This window comes from Lemur catta, chromosome 2, assembly GCF_020740605.2.
Source record: "Lemur catta isolate mLemCat1 chromosome 2, mLemCat1.pri, whole genome shotgun sequence".
In the NCBI taxonomy this organism is placed as follows: domain Eukaryota; kingdom Metazoa; phylum Chordata; class Mammalia; order Primates; family Lemuridae; genus Lemur; species Lemur catta.
This window is the reverse complement of record NC_059129.1, coordinates 59,311,671-59,325,779: the sequence shown is the minus strand read 5'-3', so window position 1 is coordinate 59,325,779 and position 14,109 is coordinate 59,311,671. Positions and strand designations below refer to the sequence as shown.

General features: G+C 38.5%; 1 protein-coding gene across 1 annotated transcript in view; it reads left to right on the top strand.

The window, feature by feature from the left end:
* PKHD1 (PKHD1 ciliary IPT domain containing fibrocystin/polyductin) overlaps nucleotides 1-14,109 on the top strand; it is a 414,564-nt gene that overhangs the window by 162,500 nt on the left and 237,955 nt on the right. The window lies entirely within an intron of this gene.

The window sequence follows — 14,109 nt, the reverse complement described above, 5'->3', positions numbered from 1 at the left end:
ATTTTCTAGAAATAACCAATTAATAGCAGCACTCTTTCCCTTTGTAGGATTGAGGAGGTAGGGATAGGGAGCTGTAAGTGTCTTTTAGCTAATGATAATAAAAATTCTATTTTGTATCAAAAGCAGTTATTGCCATGTTATAAGTATTAGTACTATCGTAAAATATTTTGACCACACAAAAGATAAATTGAGAAAGTATTTCTCATGTTAGAACAATAGTTTTTTTTAAAAAATTGTAATCTACTTCTATCTAAAATCTCAACTGTTGATAGAATGAAATAGTGAAAATAGTACCTAAGGCCTTAAATTTTCTATCTAATCCCTATAGCTTTAAACTTTTCCCCTTATTTTCCTTTGACAATGTTATTCATGAATTAATAAGTTACTATATTAATCGGGATTCTCTGGAAAAACAGACGAATATATATATTTGTGTGCATATGTGTGTGTATATATATACACATTACACATATGTGTGTGTGTCTGTGTATATGTGTGTGTGTGTATATATATATATATACACGGAGAGAGAGAGAGAGAGAGAGAGATTTATTATAGGCAGTTGGTCCATGGAATTATGGAGGCTCAGAGATCCCAAGATCTGCAGTCAGCAAGCTGGAGACCCAAGACAACAGATATGTATGTAGCTCCCAGTCCAAATCCAAAGGCCTAAAAACCAGCAGAGCCAACAGTGTAACTTCTAGTCTGAAAGCCAGCAGACTGCAGATCGAAGAAGAGCTTAATGTGTCAGTCTGAGTCTGAAGTCCAGATAAGGCCAGTATCTCAGTTCAAGTAGTCAGGAAGGAGTTCCCTCATACTCAGCCTTTGTGTTCTATTTAGGTCTTCAGTTGACTGGAAGAGGCCCACCCACATTAGGGGGAGGGCAATCTGATTTACTCAGTCTACCGATGCAAATGTTATTGCAACTAGAAACACCCTCATACATACACATAGAATAATGAATAATGTTGGGCCAAATGTCTGGGCACCTTGTAGCCCAGTCAAGTTGAAATATAAAATTAACCATCAGAGTCACCAAAGTGGACATTATTTTCTATAACTGACTCTGTATCATATCTTGGACAGATAATCCAGGAAGTTGTCAAGCCTCTTACTTTGCCACAAAGCTAGCTTCTCAGGGGAGAATAACTAGCTCCAAGATCCATCTCTTCCTCTCAAGTTTGCTATAGCTTCCTTTCTTCCTGCTAGAATGTGGTAATCTTTGCTGCCATTCTGCATCTTCTCTAGAGAAGCTTGACTTTGCTCAGTCACTCAGTCCTGACTCGCTTGTCTTCCTGTGGATAAGTGTTAGGAGTGTGGGGTCTCGTAGCAGACTGCTTGGGTCAAAATCCCATTTCTACCATTAACTAGATAGCAGACCTTGAAAAACTTAACTCCTCAGTGTTTCGGTTTCCAAATCTAAAATGAAAATGATGTCAAAACGTTTCTTATAATGCTGTTATGTGGTTTCAATGAAATAAAACATGTAAAGTACTCAGCACAATGGTGGGCAATTACTCAATAAATGTTAGTTATTGCTATTGTTATATGTGCCTATGATGTTGATTAGGTGAAGTGGCCTCATTGTTATTCTAGGAAGGATGGGGTGGTGTTTATTGTTTTACAGCAACCTGTCAGCCAGAAACCTGGCTGTCATTCTCGATACCTTCTTTATCATCCTGACTCACGTCACATCCATCACCATGTCTTGTTGATTTTAATTCTTGGATAACTCATGAGCTCATGTACTTCTCTCCACCTCCATTACTGTCATCTTAGTTTATGATACTTTCAACTTATGTCTGGACTATTTTGTAAGCCTTCTAATTTATCTACTGGTTGCCACTTTTGTTCTCTCCAATTCATTCTTTGCCCTGGAGCCAAGGTGACCTTTTAAAAACACAGATCTGTTTATAGCATGCTGCTACTCAAAACTCTTCAGTGGCTTCTCATTGTTTCTCAGATAAAGTCCAAAATTTCTCCCATGGCTATAATGCCCTATCTGACTTAGGTCCCTGCTTATATCTTCTGCTTTGTTTTCCAGCCCTCCCTCTCCCACCCCATGCTCCAATAGCAACTTCCTTTTAGTTTATTAAATGGTTAATGTGTTCAAGATTTTACATTTTTTACATTTTTTCAGTACCACAAGAAACTCAACTTTGTTAAGTAAATGGAAAGCCATATAGGCAGAAGATGGTGATTTTTTCCTTCAAAGAGAATTCTTCCATATGCATCATCAAAGCAGTACTATTAATAGTATTGCTTTCAGCCTGGTCATGGAGAAGGAGTATCATTGAATTGGGTATTATATTCAGTATTTATTAAAATTGGATTTTACCTAGATCCTGGCACTTTATAATTTTCAAAGCTGCTTCCCATTCTTTCTTCTCGCTTAACTCTCACAACCACCCTGTGAAGTAGGAGAGACTGGGATTATTGCTTTCATTTTAGAGATGATGAAACAGGGGCCCGGAAGGGGAGGTAACTAAAATTTATTCCATCCTCTTCATGGGCTTAAGAAAGATATGGACTTACTTCTATTTTGTGTACATATAGGTGGTTTTACCTGTGGCAGAAAGACAAACAGAAGATACTTATTCCTGATTTCTGAAACAGTCTTCTCAATTTTAATTTTTTCAGGTTATTTTGAGATTCCTAGTGGGGCTTTATTCCTATGGCTCCCCTTGCAGCTTTCCTGATAGAGGTATAAAGAACCTGTTTATTTCCCAGTTTCTTACTTACCTTTCAGTGCTTTTATGGAGTTTTCTGATCTCTATGATGGAAAATCTATAAATATTTTCCTTTATGGTTTCTGCCTTTGATTCCATGTTTAGAAATTCTTTTCTATGCAAAGACTATATAACAATTTACCTATTTGTTTTTTTAGTACTTTTATTGTTTCTTTTTTTTTTTTTCTTTTCACATTTCAGTCTTTAATCAGGGTCAGCAAACTATGGCCCATGGACCAAATCTGGTCCATTGCTTGTTTTTGTAAACAAAATTTTACCGAAGCACAACCATGCTCATTTGTTTAGGTATCATCTGTGGCTGCTTCACACTACAATGGTAAAGTTGAGTCGTTATGATAGAGACCGCCCCGGCTGCAAACCCAAAACTCTGTGCCATCTGGCTCTTTACAAAAAGCATTTTCTGACCCCTACTTTAATCAATCTAGAATTTATTTTCATATAGTTTACAAGTTGGTTATCTAAGTTTTTAAAATGGATAACCAATTTCCTCAACATTATTTATTCAACAGTGCAATTGTAGTATGTTGGAAAATGACTCCTGAATATGTTCGTGTCCTAATCCCTGGAACCCACAAATGTTACCTTATTTGGCAAAAGGAATTTGCAGGTGTGATTAAATTAAAGATCTTGCAATGGGGAGATTATACTGGATTATCCGGCTGGGTCTCATGTGATCACATTGACCCCTTATAAGAGGGATGCAGAATGAGTCAGAGCAGAAGGTGATGTGATGATGGTAGCAGAGATGGGAGTGGTGTGCTTTGAAGCTGGAAGAAGGGGCCACAAACTAAGGACTACAGGCAGCCACTAGAAGCTGAAAAAGGAAAGGAAATGAATTTTCCTCTCAGAGCCTCCAGAGAAAGGTGTCAACACCTTAACTTTATCCCAGTGAACCTAATTGCGGAATTCTGACCTTCAGAGCTACAAGATAATAAATTTGTGTTGTTTTAAAACACAAATTTTGTCATCATTTGTTAGAGGAACAATAGAACTAGGTATGTCTTGAGATAACAATGCCCCTTTTAGGAATTTATTTTAAGGGGATGATAATCAGTATGCACAAAAATTGTACTCAAGGATCTGAACAATTCAATAACAAGGAAAAATAACACCTGATTTAAATGTGGGCAAAGGACCTGAGGAGTAGACATTTCTTAAAACATACAAATGGCCAACAGGAATGTGAAAAGGTGCTCAACATCACTAATCATCAAGGAAATACAAATTGGAACCACAATGAAATATCACTCACATATGTTAGAATGGCTGTTATGAAAAAGATAAAAAGATACACGTTGATGAGGGTATGAAGAGAAGGGAGCCCTTGTACACTGTTGGTGGGAATGTAAATTAGTATAGCCATTATAGAAAACAGTATGGAAGTTCCTGAAAAAATTAAAAGTAGAACCACCATGTGATCCAGCAATCCAATTTCTGGATACATATAGAAAAGGAAATGAAATTAGTATGTTGAAGAGATATTTGTACTCCCATGTTTATTGAAGCATTTTTGTAATAGCTAAGACATGAAATCCACCTAAGTGTCCATCAGTGAATGAGTGGATAAAGAAAATGTGGTATGCAATGGAATATTATTCAGCTTTAAAAAAGAATGTTGTCATTCTTTGAAAAAAGAATGTTTGTCATTTGTGACAACATGGATAAACCTGGAGGACATATGCTAAGGAAAAAAGCCAGGCACAGAAAGACAAATACCCGCATGATCTCATTGACATGTCCACATATCTAAACAATTTAACTCATGGAAGCAGAGAAGCAGAATGGTGGTTGCCAGTGACTGGGGGGAGAGCAATGGGAAATGGGGAGATCTTGGTCAAAAGGTAAAACATTGCAATTATCCAGGGTAAATAAGTCCTGGAGATCTATCATACAGCATGGTGGTTATAGTTAACAATAATGTATTATACATGTGAAAATTGCTAAGAGAGTAAATCTTAAATGTTCTCACCACAAAACAATAAATATGTGAGGTCATGGATATATTAACTAGTTTGATTTAATTATTTCATAATGTACATATATATCAAATCATCATGTTGTGTATCAAAACATCCTGTTGTACATTGGAAGTATATATAATTTTTGTCACTTTAAAAAAACAGTAAAAAAATTATGCTCAAGAATGCTCACATCTACATTATGAGAGCAAAATATTTGAAACAAACTAAATATGGAGAAGTCAGGGATGAGTATAAAAATATACTATTTTATATGGGATACTGTGATACCATCATGATGTCAAATAATGTATAATATAGCTGAAAGATGTTCCCTTCATATTATATAAAGAAAATTCATAAAAATGATGTACACAGAATTACCACATTTTTGCTTAAACATGAAATTTTGTCAGCATGAACATAGAAAAGGAATGGTAGGAAAAACACATATTAATATTATTCTGTTGTCTTAAGATCCTGAGTAGTTTTATTGGGTTTTTTTTGCTTCTCTATAGTTTTACTTTATATATTATGCATTTGTTGATTTTCTCAAAAGAAATTACGTTGTTTAAAACTAGCCCTATCTCTCCTCACTATCCCCTCTACTCTAAAGCATAAACTATAGCAATGATTTTAAAAATGAGTATCTATCCGATCAGGCATATATCTGGATTTTTATATATTTTGCGGCAATGAACAGAAGTGGGTATTAAATACATTCCATAGAAGCCTTTAGCTTTGACCACATGGATTTTGTACCTCTAACTGAAGATGTTGCACTAAGGGCTGTATGGTCTAACCATGGCATTTGTTGAAATGACTTGACATCCTCACAGGAGCAAGAAACAGGATACCTGGATGTTTCCTCTTATCTTACAATGCACGGTTTTCTGGGTATTTAAAACTTTATCCATTGATTCTTCACAGTGACTTATTTTGAATCAAAGTAGCAATAGCCAAGCTTAAATTGGGTAGAAACAAAAGTTAGCTTTTTTTTTTAACACCTCTAAAAAGGCTTTCAGTCAAAGTATGGCTCATTGCATCATCCAAATACTCTTGATTAGCCTTGGCCTAGTGCCAGGAGAATGGTGGACTCACTTCTCAGTATTGGGAACAGACTTTGTGCCCAATTCCCTTTCATCACAGTTTAGAAATGTTTGCTGATCAGCTGAGAGTGCACATCAGACGGTTGCACTGGCCACCCTCCCCTTCTGCAGTCACAGGTGCGCTGCTCACTCAGAACCACTGGAGATGGACCAGTGATGATGCAGAAGGGTCATAGTGTGCACACACAGCTGAGCTCGCTCAGGACCCCCTGCTGGGTTTTGTCTTCACCCAAGCCGAAGAAATCACAGCAAGTGGTTCTCAAGGGCAGAGGGAAATGGCATATGAAAAATGTCCCCATTACATCTCTGGACTGCCAGATAGCCTTATATCAATGCTAATGTCACAGTCTTCTGATGGATAGTAAGTTGGATCACTCCTAATTCATAAATGGTTTGGGTTCAAAAAGTTTCCTGTAAGTTGGTTGGTTGGAATTTGAAATGTATCTTTCTTAAAGAAATGTAAAGCTGCATGTTGGCGTGGATGCAGAGAGAGAGGAACACTCATACACTGCTGGTGGGACTCCTGTGGAAAGCATTATGGAAATACCTTAAACAGATTCAAGTAGACCTACTATTCGATCCAGCAATCCCATTATTGGATATCTACCCAAAGGAACAAAAGTCATTCTATAAAAAAGACACCTGTACCCGAATGTTTATAGCAGCAGCACAATTCACAATTGCAAAGATGTGGAAACAACCCAAATGCCCATCAATTCATGAGTGGATTAGTAAATTGTGGTATATGTATACCATGGAGTATTACTCAGCTATAAGAAATAACAGTGATATAGAATCCCTTTTGTTCTCCTGGAGAGAGTTGGAACTCATTCTATTAAGTGAAATATCCCAAGAATGGAAACATAAACACCACATGTACTCACCAGCAAATTGGTTTTCCTGATCATCACCTAAGTGCACATTTGGGAATAACACCAATTGGGTATCGGACTGAGGTGGGGAGTGGGGGCAGGGGATGGGTGTGCACCTACATGATGAGTGCGTTGTGCACTGTCTGGGGAATGGACATGCTTGAAGCTCTGACTCGGGGGGATGGGCAGGACATGGGCAATATATGTAACCTGAACTTTTGTACCCCCATAATAAGCTGAAATTAAAAAAAAATAAAAAAAAAATAATAAAAAAGAAATGTAGATAAACCTTGTTGTTAAGTACCCAGGTGAGCTCTCAAAAGCCTATTTCACCTAAATCTCCTTGCTGTCTAATGCTAATGAGTGTATAGTGGCCGACTACTAAGTTTAATATGAATTTTGTGGGGAAGTAGGTCCATTTCCAACCTGGGATGCCAGGGAAACATCTCTCTCCATTTTGGTTCTACTGTCTCAATTCTTTTCTTATTTAGTACTAGGAACAGGGCACCATCTGTTCCCTCTGCCCTGGGGGTGGCTTCTGTGGCCCAGAGGTGAGCTCCTGGCAGAGTGTATATTCTGGGAGCAGAAAGCTGGCACAGATGCAAGATGGAGGAATCAGCAACAGATGGACTTTCCCTAATTCTTCTGGTTATTTATCACTTCCTACTGTTGTTAGAGATGGCATATGATCAGAGAATCCGGGCCAGATGCTGGAAGGAGGAAGGGGGTAATGAGCAACAGTTGAAAGGCAGGATTTTCTCTCCATCTCTCTCCCCTCCAAGCTCATGTTCTGCTGCTATGCACCTTACCTTCTGGTAGGGGTGAAGTGAACAGTGGGGTGAGGCACAAGACATAGAAGATGGGGCATCCAGACCTTAACAATAGCAGAAAAGCTAGCCCAGCATGGTGGTGTAGCCCTGGCTATTCAGAGGCAGAGGCAGGAGGACCACTTGAACACTCAGGAGTTTGAGGTTACTGTGAGCTATGATGACACCATTGCATTCTAGACCAGGCAACAAAACAAGACCCTGTCTCAAAACAAAACAATGCCACCACCACCAAAAACAATAGCAGAAAAGAGCCAGGGTATGGAGAAGAATAAGTCCTCGTCAGTTGCATGGAGGGTTAAGACTTTCTCTCTGCTGCATTGTTTATTTAGGAGGTAAGTGTGTATCTTATTGTGTTCATGCTGCTGTAACAAAATGCCTGAGACTGGGTAATTCATAAACAATAGAAATGTATTTCTCATAGTTCTGGAGGCTGGGAAGTCCAAGATCAAGTTGGTGTAGGCATTTGGTCTGTGGTGAGGACTTTCTTGCTGAGTCCTCACATGGCAGAAGGGTGGAAGGGGCGGACGGCTCCCTTGCACCCCTTTATAAGGGTGCTGATATTACCCATGAGGGCTGGCCTCACAATTTAATCACCTCCTAAAGTCCCCACCTCTTAATACTGTCACACTGGCAGTTAAGTTCCAACATATGAATTTTGGGGGACACATTCAGACAATAGCAGTGTGTGTCTTTGTTGTTTGATTTTCTTCCTTCTTTTGCTCCTCTTAGGTTTCTCCTTGTCCACCCCATCTTCAAATGGTGGTGTTTGTATGCTTCATTTATAAATTTATACTTTCTCTTAAGTAATCCCACCTACTTATATAGGTTAACCCCTATTTTTATATTTCTTTATACAGCTAGCTTCAGACCTGTCTTCTGAGCTCCAGACTCAACCTGTCACTTGAATATTCTCTTTGATATCTAAAATTTGACCTTTCTAAAATGGTCATCTAAAGCTTAAGGTATCTGAGACCGAATACCATTAGAACATTTGCTCACTGTTGTATTTCCATACCTGGAACAGTGCATGACACACTGTACTCAATAAATATTTCTTGCATGGATTCTTCATTTCTTTCCCTAATATCCTTGCACATCTGCCACCTTGCTTCAGCTATGGACCAGTGAGGTATTACTGACATCCCCCAATCACTCACTTCTCTCGATGCTCCAGAGATGTCTTAAATTTGTATCCTTCTCTCTAGATCCACTGTCTAACTCTGCTTCAAACTTCCACAGCTTCCTGCCTGAACTTCCGTGTTAACCTTCTACATTATTGCAATTAGCCTTCGGCATAGACATCCTACTTTCACTCACTTTCCTAAAGTTTATTCTTCACACAACATTCGGGGTGATCTTTAAAAACATAGGTTCATTCCTATAACTATTTTGAATAAAATTCAAGGTTTTTAAAAGAGGCCAGCAAAGTCCTGCATTATTTTGCCCGGTCATACCATGCCTTCTTGTTCATGTGCTCCAGACATCTGATTTCCATTTAGTTCCTAGAACACATCAGGCTCTCTCTTTCCCCACTGGCAGGTTCTTGCCCATCTTAGAACTTGACTCATTCTCCCCAATGTGCAGTAAGTACATTTTTTCCCTAAAGATTCTCTCCCCCTAGTGTGATATGTGTGCTCTGGGCTTAAAACAATTTCACAACAGTATGATTCCTTAGGTATCATCCCCAATATTCGTTTGGTAGTTTCCAAATCTAAATTCTTCAGTGAGACCCTTTCTGGCTGGATCCTGCTCACCTCTTCGGGGGAGAGGGGCTCTCATTAGGTCCCCACACTTTCTGTGCATCTGTACTCCAGACACGCCACATATGTAGCAGTTATTTGAGTGTCCCATACCATTGTATACGTCATTGCCACTGCCTGGAATGCTCTGCCCATTTTGTATCAGGCCCACTTTGGCTTATTCCTCAACAACCACTCCCTTGGTGTGAGTGATGTGCTCCATGTCTGTGCACCCGCAGATGCTGCGTGTCCCTCTGTCTTAACTCTTAGCATGCTACATTTCTGATTTTTGTCTATTTCTTATCCTTATCATGCACCTTGGAGGAAAGGGACTCTGTTTTCTTTATGTTTGTCTTCCTGGTGCTTGACAAATGTTCATCTACACATATATGGCACTCATTGTTTTGCTATGGATAATGGTCAAGCTGTATCTAGAAATAAGGTGGAAATAATTTGTGTATGTTTGAGGACAATATTTCTAGTTCTTTGGTGAGTCTCTTTGTACTTATATTCAGATATGAACATTATTTAATGAAATGATGCCTTCTCTTTCTACTTTCTCTCTCTCATTCTCTCTCCCCTTCCCTCCCCGGTCTTCTAAATGATTTGGAAAGGTCTGGGCAGTTATTCACTTGGAATAAAGATTTAAGTCCTACAAAATAAGCAAACAGAGGACAATTAGTGATTTTAAAGTGTGTTAACCCACGGAGACTATTTTCTTTCTCTCCATGCCCATTTGGTAAGAATTGTTCTCTGGGACTGTGTAATTACGGATGAATGACATTGAAATGCTTGAACAATAATTTGTAGGAAATACAGTTATGAGTAGAAGTCATTAGTGGGAGTAAATGAATAGCTGGTTGGTTAACCGGTCAATGTTGAAAGCCCAAAGTGGTTAAACATTGTATTAAATTACAAGTTAAAAGCACAGTCCTTTTTCATTTAAGGATATTCATAAATTATTGAGCTTTTTAAACTGTATTTTTGTGTGTTTTTTGATTTGTGGTACAGAAAGGAAGAGAGCTGCCCAACCTGGGTTTTAAGAGTTCTATGAATAGAAATGACTCACATTTGAAATGTGCATAATACTTTCTTCATCAGAGAAGTCAGTCACTCCACCTTGTGTGACATTTAAATAACATTTATGAAGTAATGAATATGATTTTTTGAGTATCAAAGCTAATTGGGTACAGTTAATTTATAGCTATTTCCAGAGGCTAGGAATTCCATTCCATTACTCGTCTAATTCTCTGGTCCTGGATTCAGAAGACCCAATTTCAGAACTTGGTGCTAGTATTTATTACTATGTAATCTTGTTTTTGAAGAATCTTAGTTTCCTATCTGAATTATTTGTAAAAACAAATAACAAAGCCCCCAAACTGAACAGTTCTTACTTCAGAATACAACTGATTAGCATAGGTTGGGTTTATTCTAAGTTCTCAATAAATGTTAGTATTGTTTTTTCCTGTCTTTTACACATTGAATATTACATACTCACTTGGGTATATGTCTGATGGGGGTTTACAAGTGATTGTCCAGAAGAAAATATTTAAAATAATTAATTTAACCACTCTGAGTTGACTGCTAATCATGAGTCTGGGACTGTGTTAGGAATTGTGACATATACAAAGGAAACATAAGGCAGTGGCCCCACATTCATGGTGCTGTTCAGGTGGGGAGATGAGACATGCACTGTAATAATTGCAGAATAACTTAGCACTAAAATAGACGGTCATATAACTGAGGTCTCCCAAGGCCTCCCTATGCCTGCTCAGCCTGTGGCTATTTCAATAGTGATAAAAATTTTTACTGCCTGCAGCCCCCAACTCTCCCAGAACTTCCATCCCTTTTCAACATTCCTGACTGCTTGTTACAGGTTTTCTCACAATGTATTTCATGCAAGTTCGTCAACCAGTGTGTCTGCCATAATCACCACGAGGCATCTTTCATGCTGTTTTCCTCCTACTTTGGCTTCCTTGGTCACTGTTACCCATTCAGGAAGGTGGTGGGGGCCGTCTCCTCCCGGCCTCCACTGCTGGAACTGCCATGAGGATAGCGAACACATGAGTCCAAGGGAACCGGCCTGCATTGTCCCCAGGTGATAGAACCCCAAGGTGTAGGAGTGCTCTGTGTCCCATAATGAAATATGATGACTGCCTCTCTGTGCCACTCAGGGTCCCACCTGATCACTTGGATACCAAAACTTTGGGGTGCTTGCTTCTCCATGTCTTGCTCATGAATTTCCTCATTCAGGGCATATTTATGGAGCGCCTGTTATAGGCTAGACACTGTGAAAGGCATTGGTGCTATGATGGTGAGCAAACACAGGTGTGGTTTTTGCTGTTATGTTTAGAGGAGGAGACAAACAGATAATTACGGTAACAGAGGTCCAATTGCAGTTGCGTTAAGTGCTAGAAAGGAGAGAGACATGGTGATATGACAAATTACAGCACAGGGTTTGACTAGTCAGGGAGTGTTGGATGCTTCTCTCAGAACTACATTCTGATAAAGCAGCAAAATGAATTGGCAAAAGAATCCCAGGCAGAGGAGCATGAGGTGCAAAAGCCATCTGGAGAGTTCTTTCAGGCTCTTCCCTCAGGTTCAGTCATGGGGCCATGTGGTCAAGAGAGAGGGCCTCTATCTGAGGCAGATCCCCTGTCTTCTCTGTCACCCTCTCTTCCCTCATGTGCTTCTTTGCTCATGGTGCTTCCCTCATGCACAGCAACTCAAGTAAATAGCCCACAAACCAAACCACTCAGACATACTTGAGTATGCCTGAATACCAGATGTACGTGCAGATTTTCCTCAGGAAAGGATCTCATGTCACTATAAGGTCTGTAGGAGGCAGTGAAGATCAACACCTTCAGGAGGAGGCCTGAAATTCAGGCTCCCTGAAGTTCAGAGGAAGAAGTAGGGCTTGAGCTGTGCTTTAGAAGGATAGGAGAGAGGAAGCAGGCAGGGCACAAGGGTGGGAGGAAAAAAAATGGCAAAGGGGTAGAGGTAGGAATGATCCTATTCAATGAGAAGAGGTATAAAGAGACTGGGCTTCCTGGAACAGAATTTATTAAGAAATCAGAGACCATAAAGTAGGGTCACATTACAAAATCTGGAAGGGAATTTGGGGCTTTGTTCCTGAGTACTGTAGAGAAATACTGCAGGTTAATGGACAAAGAAGGGATGTAATTAAAGTAACTTAGCAGGCTTTTTTTTTTTTCCAAAAGAACATAATGAGGAATGGTTAAAAGAACAAAGCCTATTTGTAAAAGGTCTAGCTCAGGTTACTATTACAATAGTTATGACATCTTGAGTTTGAGATGATGTTAGCTCATCCAAATGTCGGTATCTTCCATGTAGCTAGAAACATGGGGCCAGTACTCATGAAACACCCAGGCTTGATGTTTTGGTGATACACATAGAGATGTTATTTTTGCAGTGAGAGTGAATAAGTTATGAAATAATTTTATTGCTTTCTAAAGGATCTGTCTACACTTCAAAGGACATATGTTTATTTTAATAGTTAAAAATGCACTTTGAAGATTCTCCTTGATTTTTTTTCATTCATTTGGACTTTACCACTATTTGTAGGAATAATTAGTTGAAGAAATATTTTTGTTGTCTCTACTCTTGGTTCTGCCATGTGTAGCTTGCATGTTGGCAGGTATGTAGCAGGTGTTTGTTGTATACTGACTGGAGTATTATAAACAATTAATCACAAAGTTTGATAGCATTTTGTCTTTGATAAACATTTTTCTATACTTGGTAGAGATTTTTCTATGTAGACATTCAAGGATGGGTCATAAAAATTCACATATATATTGTATATACATTTAAATAACCTTTATTTCATTTTATTGTTCCCAAAGGTTAAGATATACAAACAAGGAATAAAATTAAAATTATTTTCTGTTGGGATGATTTATGTCTTAATTTTCACCTGCCCTATAATTAGAAATTTTGAACTCTGTGAATTTTTTTTAAGATAAAATTATTGCCCAAGTAAACTTCAGAAATTACATCATTAACCCAGAGACCTTTCTAAGCCTAAAACAACATTGTTGGTACAAGTGCCTCCACACACAGAGACAAATAAGTAAAGAGGAAAGTTTAAAATAATTTGAAAATGATTTATTGTCGGCCACCTCTGTAGCTAGAGATTCAAGTATTATTACTTTACTTTAGTGCAACAAGGGAGGACAGTAACTTGCTGTGGGCTAAAGGTAAATTATGATCTATTGCAAAGGAGGAAGGAAATATACTAAGGGAAGAGGAAGGAGTTGGGAGTAAGCCATGTTTTTTCTGAAGTATTGTTTCAGATAATGCCTTGAAAAAATCTTTGCCTTGGCACTTGCTGAAAAAGGCCAGAGTAAACTGTGGTACAGATGACCTTCTTGAATCTTTGATAATGAAGGACTAGTGTCTGGTATGGGGATGGCCAGATGGATACACCGGAGTGTAATACAAACTAAGATATCTAGAGTCGTAAGTTCCTCCTTTTTCAACTTTGCTTAGCCGTCCTATCCTTCCCTAGTTTTAGAGTTTGAAGGGATCATTTAATATACCAAGACTTAGTACAACCCATTATAAGGTAATTTTGATTTTCCACTCTACTTACATTATTTGTGGAGTGAGTTGAAGTCTTTGTATTGGAAATTAGTTACAGAACCTCTACATTAGAGAGTCTAAAAACCATTTGTTTTTGTTTGGAATAAAAAAAGAGGTGGTCAAATTTCTTCCTCAAAACACAGTGTGATGGAAGGAAGGAAGAGAAAAGACTAACTTACATTGAAGGTCTATTATGTGGCAATATCCAAACTAGATGTTTCATAGATATTATCTCATTTTATCCTCCAA